General features: G+C 46.7%; 1 protein-coding gene across 4 annotated transcripts in view; it reads right to left on the bottom strand.

Annotated features, from left to right (window-relative positions):
• ATAD2B (ATPase family AAA domain containing 2B) overlaps positions 1 to 13,472 on the bottom strand; it is a 3,113,054-nt gene that overhangs the window by 3,050,562 nt on the left and 49,020 nt on the right. The window lies entirely within an intron of this gene.

The following is a 13,472-nucleotide window of genomic DNA, read 5'->3' as shown; positions in this document are numbered from 1 at the left end:
CAGAGGTCACGAAAGAGTCCAGGCGGAACACTCCACAGCTTAAAGGTTTAGTCCACAAATAGTCACTCAGGGATTGAAATTATGATTTGATAAACAGGAGCTAAAAACAGCTCTTGGATATCTAGCATTAAACAGTGACCAGAAGCTACCACCGGGAAACCATAAGATGCAAACATATCACTTTGTCCATTATTGAATCCTACGTTTTAAACGTCGTACAGATGTCTCCTAATGTTCATTCATAGATTCCAAAAATGCACAGAGTTAAATCCACATAGGTGTGTTTGTTCGGCATCAGTTGCCTAGGGAGCAAAAAGTTGTTCCTTGTAGCTGTTGGTGTCAAGGAAACCAGGCTCTTCTAGACCACAAGCGGGAGCTAAATAGCTCCCAGATGCCATCAATTTCGAACCCTGGTCACTGGTAGGGATATCATACCATTTTGCTGCAGCTTCTCAGAAATACTGCTCCTTCCCACTTTGCTACTCTGTTTGTTTAGCTTGCCTGTACCATTGTAGAAGTGGACCAGCCATAAATGCAAATTAGTCTGGGACTAGCATCAATGGGAGCAGTTTGGCCCAAACTGCTAAACCCCCTCTCCTTTGTACAGAAAAACAAGCATCTCCATAGTTGAGGTTACTTGTGTTTCACCCCTTGAGGCCGAAACATAGCTGGTGTAGTCTGTGATCTCGTGAAGGAGGGATGCAACTTAGAAGTTCCTTCTGGACTGCATCTTTTGGGGTGGAACCAAGCCAGATTTGCATAGGGTCTTTCCTCTTATGTAATGGCAGGTTGAAAAAAGATCGTCTGGAGAGTGCCCAAGAGCAATGCCAGAGGTTATGATTGATTCAAAACCTTTCAGTCAACCACCTTCGGCTGTGCAAGTTAAAATGTGCCAAAATACAAGAATGTGTACTTTGAACATGGCAAGACTAACTTCCCTCTCCATGGAGCTTTTAAATAGCATCCCTGACAGCTGCGCTAACAGGGCCTAGTTTTACGTAAGTAGCCGTTAAGTTTCACATTTATCACACCTTCAGTCCGCAGTGGACAGTGGCAAAAGCAAATATCAGGGCGCTCCCATGTTTTTTTTTTTTACTTTGTTTTTATTAAGCATTTTAACATACAAAGGTGCCAGTAAAAAACTGGCGACAGCCATAAGAAAACCAGAAGAGGAATGCTGAACTTTACTTCACAACCCAAACCCACCCTCTCTCCCTCCGCTCCCCACTGCTCATACCAGTACCAGGCCCAACCAAATGTTGGGTAGAGCTAGCTTGGAGAAACAACAATTCATGGGTTAAGACATTGTAACACAACTGACATAGTGAGGATGACGACTAAATCCAAGAATAAGGCAGAAAACATTTAACAAGAGATACAAGCAAAGATGCCGTGGCTCATACAACTCCCAAGAACTACAGTTTCAAGGCACCACATTCATCGCTAAGGAGAACAACAGACCAGTTCAAAAAGGAAGGAGTCCATTTTATTGTTGGTTATTGCTGAAAGTTTATCGTAAGTAAAGATGACCCCTAACTTGGCAAGCCACTCCGCTTTAGAGGAAGTGGAAAGACTTTTCCATTTCTGGGCAAGGGCAAGTCTCTCGGCCCTCAGCATAGCCTCAACCACCTTTGGGAAAGCCCTCACGGCAGAATCCGGGGTTGGTGTGCCCAGAAGAATCTCCAGGGGGTGTAAGGAAGGTCCGGAACCCACGATCCCCTTAATCCAACTAAGTTACTCGGCCCAATAGACCCGGACCACCAGGCACTCCGCCACATGTGTTACCAGGTTCCCTGTTGCATGCACTTCCTAGGACAAAGAGGAGATGTACCCTCGAAGATCTTGGACAGGATGGCTGGAGGGCGCTGCCAGGAGTGTAGCATCTCAAAGCCATGCTCCATAGCTGACGTGTAGCAGGACCCCGAGAAAATAGACCTAAAGATCGCTCTCCGCAGACATAACCAACAAACCCACATACCAATGGAATGGCATGCTAGCCAATGGGGCCAAAGCTGCCACTGAAGCAAAACAAATAAAAGGAAGTGCGTTCCTTCAGAACTACAGATGGAGGACCTTAGCGCAAAGAAAAGGAAAAGGAAAAAAACATTAACCGTACTGACAGGGTAAAAATTGAGATATTAGCCAGTCAAAAAATGCAATTCTACATATACACATCACACCACTTCACATTCGTCAGCCATCAATTAATAGTAGCTAGTGGAGAAAGCAAATTCTACACGCTCGTAAAGCGATAGGGGCCTTCCGAAGCACATTCGTGCTATTAAGAATAAGAAGTTCTAAAACGATCCTCTCCCTGAACGTGAGTCGTGTAAAAGCCCAAAAACTTTTTTTTAAAAAAAGTCTTTAATCAGGTTAGCCAAGTCTTCGTCGAGTGAATAATGGCAGTCCTGTAGCATCGTCAGATAATTGACTTTCAGATTCTTGTCAACATCAACCCATGTTTAAACTCGGCTACCAAAGCAAACAAAACTAGGCTTAACAACTGCAGATTATCATTTTCAATTTAGTTATAAGCAAACCCCACGCACATTATTCGTTTCTGTAGTACAATCCAATCCCAAAAACATTTCATAAATTGAAAGCAAAGAATGACAAACCTAAATGCTACGCCTCCTAGAACAACGCAGAACTGGAAATACAGGTACAGGGAGGCGTGCAAACACACGCCACCTTGTTTTAAAGATTCCGAAACACAAAGGAAAAAAGGAAAATGTAGGCGACACCTTATATGCAACAGGTCAAATCAATTCGCTACAGCTGCTAGAGAAACATCAATCCGCTTTCACAAGTAGAGACGAGATTTGACAGAAGCTGCCTACAAAGTCAAAAACAATTAGATGGAAACGGGAAGAGAAAAGGGAAGGACCACCACTATGGGGAAGTATCTGCCTGAATGGCCGTAAACACACATAGGACTGCTTGTTGTGATGAAGAGGTGCCGATGCAGAAGAAAAACAAGCACTGGCAAAGCCATTGCCAGGCAATCCCATAATGCTACTACCAGGCCGTACAAAGCTAACGGCAGGAAAATTGTTCGACTACCTCGGCATATAATAGAGCCTGGCAAATGCCCATTACATATACGCAAAACAATACTATTGGCTTTGTAAATGCTTGTTTTAACAGAACTTCAAAATGTGAGAGTCAAGTAGCTGAATATACACTTGGTCAAAACAGTCACTGCATTGGTAGAGATTTAAAGCTTCAGAAGAGCCATTAACCCTAAGAAGACTGCTTAGAAATAACACTTGCATGCCTTTACAACACAAAATCAGGTTACTGCTTGATAGAGCTAGCTCAGAGATTCCAGGAGGGTGTGGTTTGGGAGAGGAGGGGCAGGTCGTGGCTGGAAATGGCTACAGTTATTAGCACGGTCTTGGGAAGTTAATGGGCAGGCAAAATAACCAATCACCCACAACCAAGCTGTGCGTCAGTCTTCAAATCTACTCACATCAATGCATCTTATGGAGTGGTGTAATTAGGACATTTACTGAACACGAACCTAGTTTTATGCAATGGAGCACTTTACGATCATTGGGGAGAAGAACATGGCAAGGGGAGCAGTGAAACTAGGGAGTGGGGAGCCAACCACAGGGGAACGGGGGGGGGTCAATTTGTCACCAAAGAGTCTACAAGCAGCCAGGGTAGGAACAGTGGGGATCAGATGACCCAGTCTCATTAAGTCTGGGAAATGGAGGGTGTGCAGACCTAGGTGTCAAGGATGAGCGATTCCTTAAAGAGGCAGATCTTGAGCTCCTTTCTGAACTTTAGGATCAAGGAGGCAAGACTGATGTTGACAGCGAGAGTCTTGGTGCATAGACAGAAGGCCTGTCAGCTGGCTCTTTCCTTCCTGCCCCAGCAAAGTTCAAGCTTGCACATGTCCTTAATTGTGGTGGGTTGTAGGTCTCCAGAGATTCTGAGTGAGGTAGCTAGGACACATCAGGATGAAAGCATTAGAGATGATACAGGCTTGCAGTTCTATGAGGGTCTGGGTGATGTAGTCAAATTCGCAGTCTCTTTGATGAGTCACGCTACAGCATGCAGGACACCTCTCACAGGTCGAGGGTAGTCGCTGGAAGGCCATCCAAAACAGCATTGCCACCATCTAGGTGGGAGAGGACCAAGGCTTGGACAGCAGATCAGAAGTTGATTTCTGGGATGAAGGGATTGATAGAAAGTTGGTATCATGCAGTTTGTCTCTTCCCTCTGTTAGGGAGAATTCTCTGTTTGGGCTGAATTTCCCTACCTAGTGAGTCCCCCAGCAGCTTTGCTGGATTTCTGGGGTTTCTTTTTTTTCTCCTGCCAAGAGTGAGACTCTTTTACCCTCACTCTTGACCTGTTGAAGTGTGTTTTCTTGGTTAAACCTTGTGTTGAATGGGCTATGGGGTCTTTTACTCCATAGGGCCTCATGTATTTTTGTGATGTGGGTTACACAGCACCCTCTGTGCCGTGACCCAGGGGTGTCCTAGGGACTCCCCAACATAGACTCCATACCCTGGGACTGACTACTGTCTCCCAGGGCATGTAAAGTCACCAAAGACTTTGGTAGTCTTGAATCCTGAACAGAACCAGTACAAACCATCATATTGTGGACGTACTGGCTGGGGCAATTCGATTGCCCCAGGGTCTGTTAGTCGAGGGGGCACGTCTCCGTCCCCCCTGATCGAGTTTTGGCTGGTGGCAGTGGAAACTACTTTTTATATTCGACCGCGAATATTTCCCTATGGGATTTCCCATTGTTTTAGGCTAACACATTTAATTATTTATTTACGGTAGCCTTAAACATACCGCCGGTTTCTATATTTATTATTATAACTCCGGTTGGGACTTTTTGCCAAAACTTGATTTTAAAATGGCGTTGGCGTTCGCCTCTGTAACTCTGACCCAAAGTGGAGCCCTTTGTTCCACTTTTGGCGGGCTTCTCCACAGAAGCCCTCCAAAGTGGTGCCACTCTGTCTGGGGTACTTAGGAGGGGTGGAGGGGGATTTAGGCACCCTGGACTGAGTTACCTTGGTAACTCAAGTCGCACTCCGTCCTGATTGGCCCAAGTGGTGAGCCGGCCGGCTCACCACTTAGCATGTTTGAGTGACAGCTAGGCTGGGTGAATGGGGGTTTGCTGCATAAAAGCAGGGCTTTGGGGACTGGAACTTCAGAAGTCGCCACAGGACCAAGAATCCGACGAGGGAAGAGCTGAGCCGACCTGCTTCGACGACACCACCCGGTGGAGCCCTGCTGAACCGTCTCACCACCTTTCCCGACGACCGAGGAGAACTCTTAACGGAGTGGCTCCTTCCCTTGACTGGTGGGGACAACCAGTTTTCACCTTCTTTCCGCTTCTCGAGGTATCTCGTGGCCGCCTTGCCCGTGCCAAGCACCCCGGCAACCGGACTACCACACTTTTACCCCTAACCGCGAAAGTCGGTACAACCCTTTAACCGGAGGACTCCGCGGCTGGTTTCTTCCCGGGCAGTGCAACGACCTTCTTCTTCTGCTCTTCAGCGAGAACTTCTTCTCCCCTGACCGACGTCGAGCCTTGCTGCCACTGCCTGGAACAACTGCCACCGCTGGAGGATCCTTTCCGCTTAAGGTACCGTGTTCCGCCTGGCTTCCCTTGCCACCGACTGTACGGGGTAGATTTAGCCCCCGGCTTTCGAACCTGGGAGTGCCTGGGACACCCTGGCTAAACTTTCTAAGCCACTCTAAACTCTTTCTAACTCTTTGCAAGACTTTGAATCCCTACTAACAGTGTGATCTTGGGCACATTTTCGCTCCGGCTACTCTAAGAGTGGGCCCTGCCTAGTGACTTTTGCTCACCTGTGACTTTGTACTTCTTTGAGCCTATTGCAAGTGTTCTGGACCTTAGAGTGGTGTGGTTAACCTATTTCTGTTTCTTTTATCCCTTTCTTGAACCTACTAGAGTGTCATCTAACGTTAAGCACTCACCTCTGTTCGAATTATGTGGTGTTAACCTAGAGTTGTCTAGATAGGAGTAAGGGTTGAAACTGCTTTCATTATAACTGTGTTTGAAGAGTTTTTTTACTATATTTTTGCTAGAGTGATTTCAACTTATGTGTGTTTAATAAATAAATAACTATATACTTTTGAAACCAAGCTCTGGTCAGTGTTTGCTTGTGCTATTGTGTTTGAGTACCTATGGTGTATACTTTACATACTGCCTAACTCTTCTTGAGGGAAGTCTGACTGCTCAGCCACAGCTACCAAGTAGATCTGGGTGGTGCAGACTGCTACCAAGTGGGTTTACTGCTATACCTGTAGTCTTAAATCTTTTGCAGTGTTCCCCAAGGGAACTGCACAGGTTTCTGCCTAACACCCTCCTAGGTGTTGTTTGAAATCAATATCGAACCCAAGGGACTTCGCTCAGGACGGCCAGCTGGAGTGTGAAGCCCTTGTGGTGCAGAGCAGAGAGCCAGGTCTAGATGTCAGGGTGTTCGGTGTTAGTCAGGAGCAGGAATTCAGTCTTGAAGGGATTGAGCTGAGGTAAGCCCTGGACATCCACGACTGGATCAATGAGAGTTAGGCCTTGAGCTTATGGATACCCTCAATGGAGGATATCTTGAGGTAGAGCTGTGGGTCATCTGCATATTGGTGGAGGTTGTGTGTAGCGAGGAGGGTTCCAAGTGGTTCCGTGTAAAGATTGAAGGTCATGGAGGAGAGAGATAATGCCCAAGTGCCCCTAGTAGTCAATACTAAAAGAATAGCGATTATAAAAACCAACAAGTCCATCTTTTTACACTGAAAAGCAGGGTGTGCTGTGAGGGGTCAGAAATTTTGAGGCAGACACAAAAGGAATAGTTCTCAATGTTTGCCATTTTATTGAAATTAAAAGGAGGTGAGATAAACAACTATCTGTCCCTACCTAGAAACTAAAACTAAATAAAGATGACCTAGTGTCCAAGTGTATCTGATCATCACACTAATACATATAATCAAAGTGTACAAGGTAATTATATTGAAAAAAAGTGCAAAAGTTCAAACTTATAATCCTCCACCCACGCCCCCACCAAGTACTCCTTGTGACCAGGGTTTAGTTCCCTTCCCCTTGATCAATTCAGGAAGTCCTTTGCAAAGATTTTAATTCAACAAAGTTCTATTCAGTGCAACACAAAAATGGCTTTTCCATTCAATATATCCTTCTGCTTGGCAAAGTAAATGTCTCTTTTACAAAACACTTGGTTCAAATCAAAGCAACTGTCTCTTCCACAAAGTGTTCTTTTTAAGATATAAAGCAGTTATAAGGAATACACAATATTCTTCCAATGGAATACCTTTGACAGGATAGCACAGTAAAATGTCTCTTGTTATGCAGCAGTTTGTCAGGATGATAACATTAACAGTTTCTTTCCGCAACACCTTTTTTCCACAGCCACACTTCTTCAAAACAACTGATTCTTTCCTGGTATACTCGCCGGCCGGCACTAACCACAACTGGTTACGTTTGAGTTCAGGACAACTCACTGTCTCGTTTGGCATCTCCGCTTCACTTCTGGCTGCTGTGGCGGGCCTTTTGCGGTCTGTCCTTACCATTGACGGCTCCCGCATAGCTTCAGCTGTCTGCGCGGCTCTTCTCTGGAGCTTCACTGAAACTCTGTCCTCCCACAAACCTGCACAGCCCACGTCTGGTTGGGAGCATGTCTCCCACTCAGCTGGGCTTCTCTCTCCACTGCTGTCCGTGACTCAGCTTCTTGCTGCGCGCATGCCTTCTTTTCCTGCGTCTGTTTCTGCTGGTGTTCTTTCTTCAGTTCTGGCGGCCTCTCTCCCAACTGCTTCAGCATGCTATTCCTTCTCCTTGCTAGGACTCTTCGGGCATTTAAACGTCCCGCGCTAAGTGCCTTGCTTCACAACTAGACTGAACATTGGTTTCAATAGCACTTCTGATCTTTACTAGCTCTCGGGCCCTCTTCCGTGTCCCAGTACTACAGGCATTATGGATCCTGAAGTCCATAGAGGTTTTGGTTCTTTCCCATTCATTCAGTTCAGATTGCTTTGTGAACTGAATGTAATAAGGGCTTGGAGATGGTATTTGAATAGCAGTTACAATGTTAGGATCTACTTAATGTGCCATCGATGTTTCAGGAAGATTAGAGGAATCATGAGTTAAGGGGGGCACCACTTCCTCCTGATACGAGTCTCCTCCTATGTGATCATCCCTGTTAGGCAGAATCCTATGCAGTGCCCTTAGGGACTACTGCACAGAGTTAAGACTACAAGTGGTAATACAATTTCACCTTTGGTACAAGCTCGTACTACACAGAAAGAGTGGTAGCAGTGACTGAGCAGCCAGACTTATCTCAAGAGCAAATGAGCAGTAGTAGAGTAGAGATTACACAAAGGACTACAATTACTGTGACTCAAGGAAACACTGACTCAAGGTTTCTGGTTAAAAAATATAAGTACATTTATTTTTAAACCATCTGTTCAAAAAACACTTCACTTCTAGAAAAATAAAACCACACTTCAAATACACCACACACAACCAATTCCTCTTGTGCCGAACAATTCAAGTTAAGTGCCTTAGGATTTGACAGACCAGTGTTATGAAACAAAATACGTTACCGGAAATACATATGCAATCACTTTTTGACAGTAATGACAGTTCGGTCTTACTAAAGATATACGTACCCACGGGAAGAAATGTAACCGTAGTCAAACACACTTAGCACATGAATTAACACAAGAGAGTTGGGTATCAAAATCATAGGCAATACTTTTGTCAAGGCAGAGAGAATCAGAGGGCACCTTCTAACACGAAGATAAAAGTCAATAGGCCTGCGCCAATGTCAAGTGGAACAGAGTCCCTGTTGCTGAGGATCACACAGTTAGAACAGTTCACGGTTGCCAGGAGTACTTCAATATTGTCAGAAGGGGAGGCAAAAGTTACAAGAGGGAAGGAAGAAAAGGACACGCCTTTGGTGAGGAAAAAGGGTTCTCCCCAATTCCTCGAAGTCGGACACAGTATCTTATTCGTTGCAGTTCCTGGTAGTTTCCTGCAGACTCACGGTTCCTGGAGCTTCAGTCGTGGAGACAAGAAGGACGACGTCTGGAGTGATCTGCACTACCCAGTGATGAGGCCAGCAGCACCGAGAGGCTCTTCAGATGGCTATCCGGACCACTACAGCAGGGTGCAGCGATTTCGACCACGAAGAGGATCCTCTGGCTGTGGAAGGTGAGCTGGTTGACACCACCAGCCTCAAGGAAAGAAGACTCCGGACTAGATCTTCTCTGGTCGTTGAAGGGTAGATAGCTCAGGACTGCAGCAGGGCTTCACCGGGACTCAGGGTTGCAGCAGCCGTCTTCTTCTCTGCTTCTCTTCGGTTCCTTGCAGTTCCAGTGGCAACTGACTTCCAGCCCAAGATTCCTGCCTTTTATGCTAAAATCCCCCATTCACACAGCCTGGCTGTCAATCACTCAGCAGGGGGGATGTCCGGCCCGGACAACCACCTCAGCCAATCATCACAAAGTACGACTTGGGTCTCCAAGGAGACCCTGTGCAGGGGGTGACTACACCCATCCCTCACATTCAGCCCACCTACACACCCAGGCGCCAAAGGAGGGCTTCACCGTAGAAGCCTGCCAAAATACGGTGAACAAAGAAGGCAAACCTGGTTTGCCGCGCAAAGTCAGAAAAGGACTTTAACAAAAAGAAATAGTGACTAAACCCGACAGGAGCCGAAATAAAAAGTATTTGGGCAAGCGGGTTTAAGTTTGAGGCTACCACAATAGCCTGGAATAGTACCATGTTTATATAGTATCGCAGTAGTAAAGTTAGGGTAGATACCACTGCCACCAGCCAAGTCTAAATGTTAAAAAAGCAAAACAAAGCTCAGAGAGGCACAGACAAAAAGGGTTAGGAATTAACCCTTGCCAATACTCCATGTAAGATGGGGTGTACTGGGTCTGTAGTTTTAAAGTGACTATATGAAGTCAATAGCAACTTTACATGTTTCTGGGGGACAGTAGTCAGCCAGAGAAACATTGAGTCAGTGGGAAGTCTAAAGACAACCCTGTGTTACTGCACTGAAGGTGCTGTTTAACACACAAAAAGTGGGGCTCATGGAGTGGTGTGCTCCAGAGCCCAAGATCACACAAACAGTAGAAATACACATGGCAAAACACATGTAAGAGTGGGAAAAAGGCTCACACTCTTAGCAGGTGGAAAAATAAACCCCAGAAATCTAGCAAAGCTGCTGAGGGACTCACTAGGTGAGGGAAATTAGCCATAATGAGAATTCTCCCTAACAATCCCTCGTAATACCACCCCCAGAGTCAGGATCAGGTAGCAGCGGCCTTTCCCTGGCCACGTGAGAGGAGGCCCATACTGGGTGTTTAGTGATGTTTTTCGCTAGATTCATCACAGTGCTGAGAATGAATATGCGCTGCGTTGACTTTTGTAAACTTGTGTGAAGAAGGTTCATACACTGTTGGTAGGCACAACAAAGAGGGCAAGGATTGACTGGGCATGAACATTGATCACTCTCTTCGACATCGGAAGCAGAGAAAATGCACACGATTTGCTATAATATAAAAAAAGATTTCGGCACTCTTTAGCAAGGCCACCATATGTACAAAAGGGAAGTACTCTTGTATCAGTCTCAGCAAAAAGCCACATCTCCTGTTATACATAACGGAGTAGGTGGATTTGCCTTATAGAATGTCGAATAGCCTACACATTTTCCTAGATTTTCCAAAAATGTCAAGTCTCCCCCCGCCCCCAAAAAAATATGAAAGCGCCCATCAGCAGGATATGTACTCAATGAAGCAAATAATTAAGAAGTCCCAAAGAAACAGTTCTCAAATTGTTCCATGCTAGGAATTATTTCACCCTGCCTGTATATGGCTTTTCAATCTTGCATCCATAAGGGGTTGGGAGAGTGGGGGAGGAGGTCTACAAATCCCAGAGTAGAACAAAAAACATTGGCACATGCTGTGATGCTGGAAATGCATTGGAGGGACAGGAACTCCATGTCCTTGACCTGTACTCCCTTATGTGCGTTCTGTGTTATTTTCTGTACGGGAGTCCAGTTGGGACCTCTGGCAGTGCAGGTCTTCCTCTTTCTGGCCATGGTGAACAGAGACCCTTGGGATACCCTTATGGCCCCAGAGGGTGGGGGGTACAACCCTGTACTCTTAGTGACTGTTTTTGGACACCTGTGTGTTGATCACAGAGCAGAGTATGGGCTGGTGGCAGCTTCATGCTGATGTGACAGATGCTCAGAGTATCCTCCATTTTGGGATACCCAGGCTCTGCCATAGAAATCAGTGGATTCGTGAAAGAAGGCAAGATGGACCCAAGGGCCTCTTGGTTTCTATTGCCCGTTACCTTGTTTTCCCAAAATACTGCGAAGCCCCAACTCTATCCTTTCACCTGACTGGCTGTTGGGTGGAAGAACCATATATGGTATTGTGGGGAAGTCCAGACCAGACTGGCTGGAGCCTTCCCAGTGGCTGTATGTTGTGGGTACATGCTTGGGGTGGGACCTGTGTGATGAGTGTACGACCAATATGCATTCTATGTTATGGATGTCTGGTTTCTGTGTGTGTGACGCAATGAATGAGACGGCCCTGCTTGAAACGGACATGAATGCAGTGTGGTGTGCTGAAAGACTTGTGTGCTTGCCCCAATCCACATTCCTTGTTATGGGTGTCTGGGTGGAAGTGAATAGCTCGAATGCATGTGAACCCGATTGGCTGCATGAATGAATGCCCTTCTTCTGTGTGATTGGCTGAACAAGCCTCAGACTGGTTATGACTGTATTCTGAAACAGAGTGTGGAACAAAAGGGTCAGTATGAGTGCATGAAAGCTGCTTTGATTGCCAAGTTTGGCAAGACACCTACTCAATCCCTTAGAAGGCTCAGGAATGCGTCTTGGGTTGACCGGGTGAGTGCTGCGCATATGAACACGATGGGGTGGATTGATGGACACAAGGTGAAAACCTTTGTTGAATTGTCTGACCTTTTGTTCTTTTTTAGCATTTTTCTGAAGCCTGTTCAACCGGAGCTGCGTCAGTACATTGCTGACCAGAACATTTTGGATCCCTTTCAGCTGGCCAGGCTGGATGACAATTGGGTCACCCACTGGGTGTCCCCCAAGGAACCCGGTGGGAAGAACCAGGACTAATAGAACAGGACCTCTCAGAAGGCTGAGAAGTCCCATAAGCAATCACAATCGAGTAAACCTAAACCTCCATCTCCTAAGAACCAAACATCTAGTGGGGATAAGTCTCAAGGGGGTGGGAGCAAGAGTAGCGGTTCTCCTGCTGTAAAGCAGGCTCCCAGTGGATCCAGTACAGTACCTCGCATTCCTGGCACTTGTTGGGACTGTGGGGCTCTGGACCACAAGAAGGGTGACCCCAAGTGTAAAGGTAATGCACTTGGAGTACAGGCCATCAGCCTTACCAACTCTTGCTTCATGCCTGAGGTGGCGACCACTGTTCCTCCCTCCTCTCCTGGAATCACCTTTGGTGCTCCTGCAGAGATTTCCCAAGTGTCCCTTGAGGCCTGGGACCAGTACGCAGAAGTACTGGCTACTATCATACAAAATATCTGCAGATTTCTGCGAAGTGTCGTCCTGAATGGCCAGCCTTCCACTGGTTTCAAACACTGGGGCAAGTATGACAGTGGTGGACAGGAACCTGTTCATGCCAGAGGACTATATAGGTGCTCCTCCTGAGGACTACCAGGTTAGTTGGTGGGCCTAGCCATCATCCAGATTGCGGACAATACAGCAAAGCTTCCTGCCCATAGATTACTGGGTAATGACTTAGTAGAGTTTGGGTTGATCTCGGATGAACTACCCCTGACTGCTGCTGCAGTCACAAAGTCACAAACAATCCGGGTCTGACTGATAGTTACCCACGCCAAGGGGGAAACCCAAGGCGAAACGGGAGAGCAAGAGGACTAGCGGAAGGGGGCTCCTTATCGTCCTGCTCTTTCAGCAACACCCACTGGGATCCGAGCTCCGGATGGGCTGGGTCCAGTGGTAACCCGAGACTCAACTCCTGAGGTAGAGGAGTCAGAAGACCCTCCTCAAGGAGAGGTACTCAATCCAGAGGATCGCCCTGGCCTTCAATGCCTGCTGGCTGAAGGTGGGCCCTCTAGGGAAGACTTCTGTAAGGGTCAGAAAGAGTGCCACTCTCTAAAGGGTCTAAGAAAACAGGCCCAGGCACAAGTTGAAGTGCCTAGGTCGTTCAAGATTTATTGGGAGGGTGATCTCCTTTGTAGTGAGCCCACTAAGCCTGAACCTGGTGCCCTCAAGAGGTTGGTGGTACCACAGGTTTACAGGCCTTTCCTGCTGCAGTTGGCTCATGAGGTGCCCTTAGCTGGTCATCTTGGTACAAAGAAGACCAAGCAAAGGCTCTCTGCACATTTCTACTGCCCCAGGATGGGAGTACAAGTGGAGTCCCACTGCCGGACCTGTCCCACTTGTCAGTTG

Source organism: Ambystoma mexicanum, chromosome 4p (assembly GCF_040938575.1).
Source record: "Ambystoma mexicanum isolate Mex_15411 chromosome 4p, UKY_AmexF1_1, whole genome shotgun sequence".
Taxonomy (NCBI): domain Eukaryota; kingdom Metazoa; phylum Chordata; class Amphibia; order Caudata; family Ambystomatidae; genus Ambystoma; species Ambystoma mexicanum.
Note: the sequence above shows the minus strand (reverse complement) of the source record. Positions and strands in the feature narration are given on the sequence as shown.